The 13276-nt window shown below is 42.5% G+C and overlaps 1 protein-coding gene across 6 annotated transcripts in view; it reads right to left on the bottom strand.

Annotated features, from left to right (window-relative positions):
* Positions 1–13276, bottom strand: part of LOC115198244 (serine/threonine-protein kinase/endoribonuclease IRE1a) — a 28683-nt gene that overhangs the window by 7084 nt on the left and 8323 nt on the right. The window contains exons 1-3 of one of the 6 annotated variants that reach the window (XR_003879192.1): positions 10236–10329; positions 10043–10120; positions 9890–9944 (exon numbers count right to left, since the gene is read on the bottom strand). The exons of 1 other annotated variant lie outside the window; for it this stretch is intronic. The gene's annotated coding sequence lies outside the window, so the exon portion shown is untranslated. 4 more of the 6 variants (XM_029760045.1, XM_029760046.1, XM_029760043.1 and 1 more) reach the window with 4 other exon arrangements.

The following is a 13276-nucleotide window of genomic DNA, read 5'->3' as shown; positions in this document are numbered from 1 at the left end:
GTAAAAACTCAACTCATCGTGTTTGGAGGATAAAGAATGCTGAGTTGCATCCAAAGAACACCATACCTACTGTGAAGCATGGGGGTGGAAACATCATGCTTTGGGGCTATTTTTCTGCAAAGGGACCAGGACGACTGATCCGTGTAAAGGAAAGAATAAATGGGGCCAAGTATCGTGAGATTTTGAGTGAAAACCTCCTTCCATCAGCAAGGGCATTGAAGATGAAACGTGGCTGGGTCTTTCAGCATGACAATGATCCCAAACACACCGCCCGGGCAACGAAGGAGTGGCTTCGTAAGAAGCATTTCAAGGTCCTAGAGTGGCCTAGCCAGTCTCCAGATCTCAACCCCATAGAAAATCTTTGGAGGGAGTTGAAAGTCCGTGTTGCCCAGCGACAGCCCCAAAACATCACTGCTCTAGAGGAGATCTGCATGGAGGAATGGGCCAAAATACCAGCAACAGTGTGTGAAAACCTTGTGAAGACTTACAGAAAACGTTTTACCTGTGTCATTGCCAACAAAGGGTATATAACAAAGTATTGAGATAAACTTTTGTTATTGGCCAAATACTTATTTTCCACCATAATTTGCAAATAAATTCATTAAAAATCCTACAATGTGATTTTCTGGATTTTTTTTCTCATTTTGTCTGTCATAGTTGAAGTGTACCTATGATGAAAATTACAGGCCTCTCTCATCTTTTTAAGTGGGAGAACTTGCACAATTGGTGACTGAATAAATACTTTTTTCCCCCACTGTATATATATATATATATATCTCAATTGATTCTAGAAGATTATAACTTATGAGCTTAGTTCAACTGTCATACCCCATCAGAACCCAACATATAAACTTGTTTTACTCCAATGTTTCTAAACATTGTAAATGTAAACAAACTGTATAGCCTCATAACATAGTTAAAACAATAATTTTGGTATCATGGATGGTCAGACCTTGCATCCAAAGCTCTGTCTATTAATCTGAGAGTGGTTTCATTTCTCCAGGCCCAACCCTCAGCTTTTCAGCAAAACTGATGCGGGGCAACTGTTTTGTTATTGTTTCATCTGTGGATTTGCCCTTTAAACAACTGTATATTATCAAGATATCAAAGTGTCACCAACAAAAAGGTAACAATAGGCCTATAGCAAATGCAGCATTTGGCATTCATTTTCACATGTAAATATCACATTTCAGTAGACTTTCTCAACTCGAATCAATGATCACAATCAGTCCAACAAAATCATAAACAATAGAGTAGGGCTGGCTAATAAATCCTTAGTTTTGGGGTTATGCTCAGGTAAAACAATTTGGCTAATTTATACTTTCATATTTCCAAGTCCTATTCTTGAAGATCAAAGGGTATCGACCACCACATTCTTTTGGAGAGATTGGAAACCCAAATTGGTCTACATGGACAAGTTCTGGCCTGGTTTAGATCTTATCTGTCGGAAAGATATCAGTTTGTCTCTGTGAATGGTTTGTCCTCTGACAAATCAATTGTAAATTTCGGTGTTCCTCAAGGTTCCGTTTTAGGACCACTATTGTTTTCACTATATATTTTACCTCTTGGGGATGTCATTCGAAAACATAATGTTAAATTTCACTGCTATGCGGACGACACACAGCTGTACATTTCAATGAAACATGGTGAAGCTCCAAAATTGCCCTCGCTAGAAGCCTGTGTTTCAGACATAAGGAAGTGGATGGCTGCAAACTTTCTACTTTTAAACTCGGACAAAACAGAGATGCTTGTTCTAGGTCCCAAGAAACAAAGAGATCTTCTGTTCAATCTGACAATTAATCTGGATGGTTGTACAGTCGTCTCAAATAAAACTGTGAAGGACCTCGGTGTTACTCTGGACCCTGATCTCTCTTTTGAAGAACATATCAAGACTGTTTCAAGGACAGCTTTTTTCCATCTACGTAACATTGCAAAAATCAGAAACTTTCTGTCCAAAAATGACGCAGAAAAATTTATCCATGCTTTTGTTACTTCTAGGCTGGACTACTGCAATGCTCTACTTTCCGGCTACCCGGATAAAGCACTAAACAAACTTCAGTTAGTGCTAAATACGGCTGCTAGAATCCTGACTAGAACCAAAAAATTTGATCATATTACTCCAGTGCTAGCCTCCCTACACTGGCTTCCTGTTAAGGCAAGGGCTGATTTCAAGGTTTTACTGCTAACCTACAAAGCATTACATGGGCTTGCTCCTACCTATCTTTCCGATTTGGTCCTGCCGTACATACCTACACGTACGCTACGGTCACAAGACGCAGGCCTCCTAATTGTCCCTAGAATTTCTAAGCAAACGGCTGGAGGTAGGGCTTTCTCCTATAGAGCTCCATTTTTATGGAATAGTCTGCCTACCCATGTGAGAGACGCAGACTCAGTCTCAACCTTTAAGTCTTTACTGAAGACTTATCTCTTCAGTAGGTCCTATGATTAAGTGTAGTCTGGCCCAGGAGTGTGAAGGTGAACGGAAAGGCTGGAGCAACGAACCGCCCTTGCTGTCTCTGCCTTGCCGGTTCCCCTCTTTCCACTGGGATTCTCTGCCTCTAACCCTATTACAGGGGCTGAGTCACTGACTTACTGGTGTTCTTCCATGCCGTCCATGGGAGGGGTGCGTCACTTGAGTGGGTTGAGTCACTGACGTGGTCTTCCTGTCTGGGTTGGCGCCCCCCCCCCCCCCTTGGGTTGTGCCATGGCGGAGATTTTTGTGGGCTATACTCGGCCTTGTCTTCGGACGGTAAGTTGGTGGTTGTAGACATCCCTCTAGTGGTGTGGGGGCTGTGCTTTGGCAAAGTGGGTGGGGTTATATCCTGCCTGTTTGGCCCTGTCCGGGGGTATCATCGGATGGGGCCACAGTGTCTTCTGATCCCTCCTGTCTCAGCCTCCAGTATTTATGCTGCAGTAGTTTATGTGCCGGGGGGCTAGGGTCAGTCTGTTTCATCTGGAGTATTCTCTTGTCTTATCTGGTGTCCTGTGTGAATTTAAATTTGCTCTCTCTAATTCTCTCTTTCTTTCTTTCTCTCGGAGGACCTGAGCCCTAGGACCATGCCTCGGGACTACCTGGCATGATGACTCCTTGCTGGCCATGCTGCTGCTCCAGTTTCAACTGTTCTGCCTGCGGCTACGGAACCCTGACCTGTTCACCGGACGTGCTTGTTGCACCCTCGACAACTACAATGATTATTATTATTTGACCATGCTGGTCATTTATGAACATTTTAACATCTTGACCATGTTCTGTTATAATATCCACCCGGCACAGCCAGAAGAGGACTGGCCACCCCTCATAGCCTGGTTCCTCTCTAGGTTTCTTCCTAGGTTTTTGGCCTTTCTAGGGAGTTTTTCCTAGGGAGTTTTTCCTAGCCACCGTGCCTCTTTCACATGCATTGCTTGCTGTTTGGGGTTTTAGGCTGGGTTTCTGTACAGCACTTTGAGATTTCAGCTGATATACGAAGGGCTATATAAATACATTTGATTTGATTTGATTTGATATAACATTTATTGGAATGACTGTGTCGTAGGGTGTAGACCAAAACGCAGCGGGTACGTGAATGCTCATATTTACCTTTTATTTTTTATAAACATGAACACTTAACAAGAAAACGAACTAGACAGTCTTGTCAGGCACACAGCAAAACAAGAAACAAACTCCCACAAACCCCAAAACAAACATACTCCTAATTATAGGACCTTCAATCAGAGGCAACGATATACAGCTGCCTCCAACTGAAGGCTCCAACACCAATTAGAAAAACATAGAAATCCAAACGACTAGACAGAACATAGAAATAAACTAACATAGAACAATAACCAAAAACCCCGGAATGCATAAATCTAACACCCCTCTACATACACAACCACCACGAACCATATAAAACAAATACCCCTTGCCACGTCCTGACCAAACTATAAGAACAAATAACCCCTTTACTGGTCAGGATGTGACAAGACTGGAATTCTGATAGACTTTGGTTTTTAATAATGTAAAGATATAATTTAATCGTATTATTATAAGTAGTAGAAAACGATGGGTTAGAAGAAGCCTACATAACCAACCCATAAAGTAAAATGTAACTTCCATATATGGCCAGCCGAGAAAAACCCCATAACTGATCCAAATGGTTGCCCAAACAGGCAGGCTAGATGCAGTTATTTCTAAATGAATACTGGGTGGGTTGCATTCAAAACGCCACGCTTTTGAGCTGTTATTCAAATGATAGGCTATTCACTGCAGTTTACAGCCTAGACTAGAGTTTTGTACTCACTTGAAAACAATAATAGAATGTTTCATTACATTGTGCTGTTGTAGCCTAGGCAGCATACATTTCTTGTCCCTAAAAAACTGAAACATGGTAGCTTTTCCAGCTGCATACCTGGGGACTGGGAGGGAGCGCATTCGGCACAGCTTCGGGAGCTCACATAAATCAAATCAAATTGTATTTGTCACATGCGCCGAATACAACAGTGAAATGCTTACTTACAAGACGTTAACAATCAATGCTGTTTTAAGAAAAAAATTAAATAATAATAATAATTAAGGAGCGACAATAATAAAATAACAGTAGCGAGGCTATATACAGGGAATTCAGGTATAGAGTCAATGTTCGGGGGCACCAGTTAGTCGAGGTAATATGTACATGTAGGTAGAAGTAAAGTGACTATGCATGGATAATAAACAGAGAGTAGCAGCAGCGTAAAAATGAGGGGTGGGAACAATGCAAATAGTCCGGGTAGCAATTGTATTAACTCTTCAAGTGTCTTATGGCTTGGGGGTAGCAGCTGTTAAGAAGCCATTTTGACCTAGACTTGGCGCTCCGGTACTGCTTGCCATGCGGTAGCAGAGAGAACAGTCTATGACTAGGGTGGCTGGAGTCCTTGGCAATTTTTTGGGCCTTCCTCTGACACCGCCTGGTATAGAGGTCCTGGATGGCAGGAAGCTTGGCTCCAGTAATGTACTGGGCCGTACGCAGTAACCTATGTAAAGCCTTGCGGTCGGAGGCCGAGCAGTTGCCATACCAGGCGGTGATGCAACCAGTCAGGATGCTCTTGATGGTGCAGCTCTATAACATTTTGAGGATCTGAGGACCCATGCCAAATCTTTTCAGTCACCTGAGGGGGAATAGGCATTGTCGTGTCTTCTTCACAACTGTCTTGGTGTGTTTAGACCATGACAGTTTGTTGGTGATGTGGACACCAAGGAACTTGAAGCTCTCAACCTGCTCCACTGCAGCACCGTCGATGAGAATGGGGGCGTGCTCAGTCCTCCTTTTCCTGTAGTCCACAATCATCTCCTTTGTCTTGATCACGTTGAGGGAGAGGTTGTTATCCTGGCACCACATGGCCAGGTCTCTGACCTCCTCCCTATAGACTGTCTCATCGTTGTCAGTGATCAGGCCTACCACTGTTGTGTCATCGGCAAACTTGATGATGGTGTTGGAGTCGTGCCTGGCCATGCAGTCATGGGTGAACAGGGATTACAGGAGGGGACTGAGCATGCACCCCTGAGGGGCCCCTGTGTTGAGGATCAGCGTGGCAGATCCAGTTGCAGAGGGAGGTGTTTAGTCCTAGGGTCCTTAGCTTAGTGATGAGCTTTGAGGGTACTTTGGTGTTGAATGCTGAGCTGTAGTCAATGAATGTGCGATTGAGAGTGCAATAGAGATTGCATCATCTGTGGATCTGTTGGGGAGGTATGCAAATTGGAGTGGGTCTAGGATTTCTGGGATAATGGTGTTGATGTGGCTACAGACGTGAGTGCTACGGGTCAGTAGTCATTTAGGCAGGTTACCTTGGTGTTCTTGGGCACAGGGACTATGGTGGTCTGCTTGAAACATGTTGGTATTACACTCAGTCAGGGACAGGTTGAAAATGTCGGTGAAGACACATGCCAGTTGGTCAGCGCTGCTCGGAGTACACATCCTGGTAATCTGTCTGGCCCTGCGGCCTTGACTGTTGACCTATTTAAAGGTCTTACTTACATCGGCTACAGAGAGCAAGACCACACAGTCGTCTGGAACAGCTGATGCTCTCATTCATGGGTCGGTGTTGCTTGCCTCGAAGCGAGCATAGAAGTGATTTAGCTCGTCTGGTAGGCTCGTGTCATTGGGAAGCTCGCGGCTGTGCTTCCCTTTGTAGTCTGTAATAGTTTGCAAGCCCTGCCACATCCGACGAGCGTCGGAGCCGGTGTAATACGATTCAATCTTAGTCCTGTATTGACGCTTTGCCTGTTTGATGGTTCGTCGGAAGGCATAGCAGGATTTCTTATAAGCGTCCGGGTTAGAGTCCTGCTCCTTGAAAGCGGCAGCTCTACCCTTTAGCTCAATTCGCATGTTGTCTGTAATCCATGGTTTCAGGTTGGGGTATGTACGTACGGTCACTGTGGGGATGATGTCCTCGATGCACTTATTGATGAAGCCAGTGCCTGATGTGGTGTACTCCTTAAATACCATTGGAAGAATCCCGGAACATATTCCAGTCTGTGCTAGCAAAACAGTCCTGTAGCTTAGCATCTGCTTCCTCTGACCACTTCCTTATTGAGTGAGTGACTGGTACTTCATGCTTTAGATTTTGCTTGTAAGCAGGAATCAGGAGGATAGAGTTATGGTCAGATCTACCAAATGGAGGGCGAGGGAGAGCTTTGTACGCATCTCTGTTTGTGGAGTAAAGGTGGCCTATACGTTTTTTTCCCCCTCCGGTTGCACATTTAACATGCTGGTAGAAATTAGGTAAAACTGATTTAAGTTTCCCTGCATTAAAGTCCCCTGCCACTGGGAGTACTGCCTCTGGATGAGCATTTTCCTGTTTGCTTATTGCCTTATACAGCTCGTTGAGTGCCGTCTTAGTGCCAGCATCGGTTTGTGGTGTAAATAGACAGCTACGAAAAATATAGATGAGAACTCTCTTGGTAAATAGTGTGGTCTACAGCTTATCATGAGATACTCTACCTCAGGTGAGCAAAACCTTGACACTTCCTTAATATTACATGCACCAGCTGTTGTTTACAAATAGACACAGACCGCCACCCCTTGTCTTATCGGAGGCAGCTGTATGCTGTATGTTATCCATGTCGTCGTTCAGCCACAACTCTGTGAAACATAAGATATTACCATTTATTATGTCCCGTTGGTAGGATATTCTTGATCAGAGCTCATCCATTTTGTTATCCAATGATTGCACGTTGGGATTTGGGGCAGGGATTTGGGGCTGTTCCCGAGAAAGCAATATATCTTTAGCGTCGGACTCGTTAAAGAAAAAATCTTTGTCCAGTTTGAGGTGAGTAATCACTGTTCTGATGTCCAGAAGTTATTTTTGATCATAAGTGATGGTAGCAGAAACAATATGTACAAAATAAGTAAAAAAACAAAACAAGTTACAAACAACGCAAAAAAAATTAACAAAATAGCACAGTTGGTTAGGAGCACATAAAATGGAAGCCATCCCCTCAGTCCCCATTCTACCTATGATTTTGTTATCTGATAAACTATTTTTCTTTCACTGTGTGAAAACATTGAGCTTATGAATGATGGTTTAATATGCATACACCTCTACTTAGGCTATAGACTACATCCAGTGGTGTAGTGGTGCCTGGAGAAGTGAGTATTACTCAAATGTTGCCAAAACATTTCCAACAGCCCGCCCGGCGAAAGAAAGCACCCTGTGTGAAAAATTCTATGAGCAACACTGAATGACCTAAAATGCTGAATCCCATATTGGTCTTTCACCGTCAGACCAACCCAAGCTGTACTGTGCAAGTAGTCTAATAGTAGGCCTACTATTGAAACAGATAAACGAGGCTGTCAACTGAGTCAGAATTTCACAGGTTTCAAATTTTTTTCAGGTTTTAGTTGGTTGTTACATCTTTTAATTCCCTCCCTTTCTAACACATTGTTCCATCTCTGTCAATGAAACCGCTTGCATGTGCAGTGCACATTTTAGAACAGTGTTCTCCTGCATACATAGGCCTACCGCCATGTGTTTTTCTGCGCTGCATGGATCACCAGTGTTGTTGAATGTGTCATTGCTGTATGGTGCACTCAAAATGTAGCTGTTATAGTTGGGTAGCTGAAGGGGTTAGGGTCCCAAAGACCCTCCCCATTATCGATTAAGTGGACCTTAAGATTCATATGTTTTGCTGCAGACCTTATAATAAGATACTGTTGCTATGTGTCTAAAAACTCTGGCACTATACATTGCACAAGCGATCTATATTAGTCTTTGCGGTTAAGCCCTGGCTGTTGCGAGAGTGTGCTTGCAGGCTAGGTCTGAGTCAGACTGAAACTAGATAAAGAGAAGTAACCATTGTCTGCTTTTGACATGTTGATCTTGTGTGACAGTGGACAATGCTAATGAATTCAGAGAAGCTACTGTACTAGGTTGCCTTATAAGGTAACCTCAGCATATTGCTGTATACATACATTGACGTAGGTGATCATACCACTAGGCCCTAGTGGGTGCAGAACTTACTCTGAAACATACACGCTATGTTTACATTGTCAACTTCTGTCTGCAATTGCATTAATAAAGGTTTGATTGATTTACTTAAAGAAGATATTGTCTGACTGCTGATTTCACCAATAAGCCAATGATTGACAAGGAATCAAGGAACCTACCCCGACACAGCCAATCTAGACTACCGCTCAAATGTTGCTGTAATAGGCCTACATGTTTCGGTTTTACATGGTGTTTTGTTTTTTGTGTTATTGTCAGGCTTTAAAAACCGAAGCCAGATTGCAACATTTGAGTAGCCTAGCTCAGACTGTGGCATGTGTCTGTACACTTTCTCTCTGCTGTAAATGGGAGCAATTGAAGTTTAATTCACCAATGCAAGCCCATCAGGCTGTATTTCCATAAAGTAGATGACTCAACTGTTGACTCATTTATACTCACTTGTGTGTCCTATTCGGCACACGGGCCTTGTGTTTGACACATGTGCACTAGCCTATTAGCCACATTATGACTGACTTGTGATCGTTGCTAGTTTGATTGTATTGACATTCCCAGCTTTAGTTACAGTCGTCCGTTTTTGTTCAAAATATGGAGTCATTGAAACTGAAACAGTTCATCCCGAATGGGTGGAGACAGTAAACAATGTACCAGGCCAGCTGTTATTTACAACCTGATAGCAATATTTTTTGGGACTACCAAGAAATGTATTGGTGAATTATATCATGCATTGAACTGCATCCATCTATTCTGCCAACAATGCCTTACTGTACGTCATGGAATAAAAAAACTATTTTAAAACATCTTATAAAGTCGGTATTGAAGCATAAGCTGGGAATTTGATATTTTTGACTAATATGATTGTCTGTTTCAGATCAGCAAAGTAGTTGAAATGCTGTCAGTTCTGCTTGAACTCTGACACAACTAAAGGAATTATCACAACAGAACTACTAGTAGGTCTAGCTAACGTTAGCAAACTTGAAAGAAATACATAAAACGACACTTATAAATTGACTTCAAATAATTTACTCTAGCAAGTTTGACACTGGCGCGCTGCAGTAGGTAAGTAAATTGAAAGTTGAATCCATCACTTCCGTTGTTTGACTGTGCATATAGCAAAGTTTGAACATTTGGTGGATTCTTAATAAGAACTGAGACCCTACAATGTTGGGAACACTGTCTTGACTATGTCCTATCAAAGCATCCTAACCTTCTGCATTATGGGAAGGATCACTGGCAGTTCAAAACAGATGAACAAAATAATCAACTTATCAAACAATATTACCTCTGATTAATTTCCCTAGCGTCCCCATCCTTAGTGACAGATGCCCACAACATATTGCTGATGACCAGACCCATATTCTAAACAGTGATACACCCTGATGCCATCTGAACAGAACAGTCTTGAATACAAACCTTATTCTTAAAATGTACTTACCTCTCATTACTTAGAGAAACATCCTCTCACCTCGAAGCTCACAGTGCCCACTGGACTGATGAGGAAGAGACAGAAATAAAAGTACTTCCTGAAAGCCAACCTAGCCTGATATCTGGTACATGTAGTGCTTTAGCCATATGCTGACAGCCTTACCCAATACAAATGCATCCCATGCAAATTGGATGGGGTGGGCTGAGTCCCAGGAACAACAGACATCCCAATGATGAGGTCCTGATGGAAAACAATTGCAGCCAGCAATTTTCCATAATATTTATCTTGAAAACAGCAACATTCCGTGCACTGTACAGCCTAAAGAAAATCAACCTTATTCTCAAAAAGTAAGTACCTCTTGGAGTTCTAGAGGAGAAATCTCCCCTTTCAGCCTTTAGCTCACAGTACCTGCTCTACTAACGAGGAAGAGACCATATAAGTACTTCCTGTAATGCTTTAGCTGGGCTGACATCCGTTACACAAGTGGGGTTATTCAGGGCAGGCATAGAGCATTCTGGGTGATGGAACCCACATCCTCCATCACTCATTTGCCTCCTGCTGTCAGGAAGGTATGAATTTGAATTGATTTGACTACAACCAAGTCCTATACTTTCAGACGACACCCTGTTTAGACCGAATGCTCAAGAAAGGACACTTTCCTTCATTGGAAACTTCTCAAACGAAACAAAACTAAAACTCTCATTCAAAGTAGTTGTATCAAACTTGAATCTGATGAACAGTCAGTCTTTTATGTGAAACTGCTGTGATAGAAGTCATGTTGTGCTGCTGAGACCTGAGAAACCATCAGAGGTAAATGAGGTCGAAACCTAGACTTTTTACAGCAGCATTGTGGGTAAGTGATGAAAGCAGAAGTAGTTGTCAACACAGGAAGAATTACAGCAGCAGGGACTTCAGTGCAGAGCTGAGCCACGTCTGTCCCATTGTCTCAGACTGGAACCAAAGTTTTTTTCATAGGACCCAGCAGCAGGCCTGGTGGAAGCAGATATTGGATGTGCACCACCTCAGCAGCCAGGAGATGGCACTAAAGAACAGGGCTGCGATATCACTTTCTATGATGGCTTGAATATGTCTACATAGATTCTTAGGGATGACGCAAGCAACAAACAGTAATTTCTCTCAATATAGTTCCTCTGATGTTGGGCCCCTCCACTGCAGTTGGGGCCATTGAAGCGGTCTGCCAAGAAGTTAAAGATGCGGTCCAGGATCTTAAGAACTTATTCATAACATATTGAACAATTTGGAATTCGGAACATATCAAAATACAACAAAATTGCAGGACGAAATGGATGGCATAGTACACAATTGTTGAATTGAACACTACTTTCGAAACGAATGACTGAAATTATACATCTTTTTTTTAAAGTGCTGGAACCAGGGGAATTAGAATGTGTATACTAAACAGACTAGACCTCTTGGTTTCAAAGAGGAACAGAAGACATGTTGTCTGTGCTTCAGTACTGAAGAGCTATAGCAAGCACAAAGGTGTGGCTTTTAGGTTCACACACACCATGCAGGAGCGCCAACCCAGCGTCACCTAAACTGTGTCAGAATTCCTGACGACTCTCTGAGGTCTGTTTTCTTTGTTGTGGTTGATCTGGTACTGGATATGTGGCTGATTGTGGCTTTATACCAGGAAGGAGGTCTATGTTTATCTGGGCCTGCTGGTGTTTCTGCTGCTGAGATTTGTTATATATGTCAGCTGTTGCAGGTGGGTGGGGATGTACGGGTGGGTTGAAAAGAATGACAGTTCTATTTAGCTATTTGATACCTTTTATTATATTGAGACTTGCTGGATTCTTTTGTGGTGTTCAATTCATAGAAAACTGATGATTCTCAGTTCTATCCATAAAAGGGCGTCAGAGCTCCTTGATTGAATCACTGAATAGAGAGCAATACAGTTGTTTCAATGCACACTTGGTAGACTTCATTTTCATACCAAGGAACACACAGATATAAAAAAACGATAGAACGTAAACACTTTGATCCAGACATCTCTAGAAAATCTCATCCAGATAATTCATATTATTACAAATCCCGTAAAGCTCCAAATAAAAACATCCATGAATGTTTGCGATGTTAGAGTAGAAGTGTCACTGAGGGATATTTTGTTGTCTAACAGCTGTGTTAAAATGGAGAAAAAAAAGAAGAAAAAAAAGTGGACAACACTGGACCAAACCTACTAGATACCTTTAAAAAAAACTACTGTATGAACAATAAAGTTGACAAGTCATTGCTATCATATCAATGCTTTGTGGAATAAGTAAACTGAAACAAGTAAACAAATAGTCTTATGAAGATTTCACAAGGTTATATTTTACATTCAAATCCCCCATGATAGGTAGGCTACAACCATGTAATCTTGGTTTGTAAAAATCATATGTACAGTCGTGGCCAAAGGTTTTGAAATATTAATTTCCACAAAGTTTGCTGCTTCAGTGTCTTTAGATATTTTTGTCAGATGTTACTATGGAATACTGAAGTATAATTACAAGCATTTCATAAGTGTCAAAGGCTTTTATTGACAATTACATGAAGTTGATGCAAATAGTCAATATTTGCAGTGTTGACCCTTCTTTTTCAAGACCTCTGCAATCCGCCCTGGCATGCTGTCAATTAACTTCTGGGCCACATCCTGACTGATGGCAGCCCATTCTTGCATAATCAATGCTTGGAGTTTGTCAGAATTTGTGGGGTTTTGTTTGTCCACCCGCCTCTTGAGGATTGACCACAAGTTCTCAATGGGATTAAGGTCTGGGGAGTTTCCTGGCCATGGACCCAAAATATTGATGTTTTGTTCCCCGAGCCACTTAGTTATCACTTTTGCCTTATGGCAAGGTGCTCCATCATGCTGGAAAAGGCATTGTTCGTCACCAAACTGTTCCTGGATGGTTGGGAGAAGTTGCTCTTGGAGGATATGTTGGTACCATTCTTTATTCATGGCTGTGTTCTTAGGAAAAATTGTGAGTGAGCCCACTCCCTTAGCTGAGAAGCAACCCCACACATGAATGGTCTCAGGATGCTTTACTGTTGGCATGACACAGGACTGATGGTAGCGCTCGCCTTGTCTTCTCCGGACAAGCTTTTTTACGGATGCCCAAAACAATCGGAAAGGGGATTCATCAGAGAAAATGACTTTACCCCAGTCCTCAGCAGTCCAATCCCTGTACCTTTTGCAGAATATCAGTCTGTCCTTGATGTTTTTCCTGGAGAGAAGTGGCTTCTTTGCTGCCCTTCTTGACACCAGGCCATCCTCCAAAAGTCTTCGCCTCACTGTGCGTGCAGATGCACTCACACCTGCCTGCTGCCATTCCTGAGCAAGCTCTGTACTGGTGGTGCCCAGATCCCGCAGCTGAATCAAATTTAGGAGACGGTCCT

This window comes from Salmo trutta, chromosome 8 (assembly GCF_901001165.1).
Source record: "Salmo trutta chromosome 8, fSalTru1.1, whole genome shotgun sequence".
NCBI lineage: Eukaryota > Metazoa > Chordata > Actinopteri > Salmoniformes > Salmonidae > Salmo > Salmo trutta.
The sequence above is the reverse complement of the archived record's forward strand: the minus strand, read 5'-3'. Positions and strand labels throughout refer to the sequence as shown.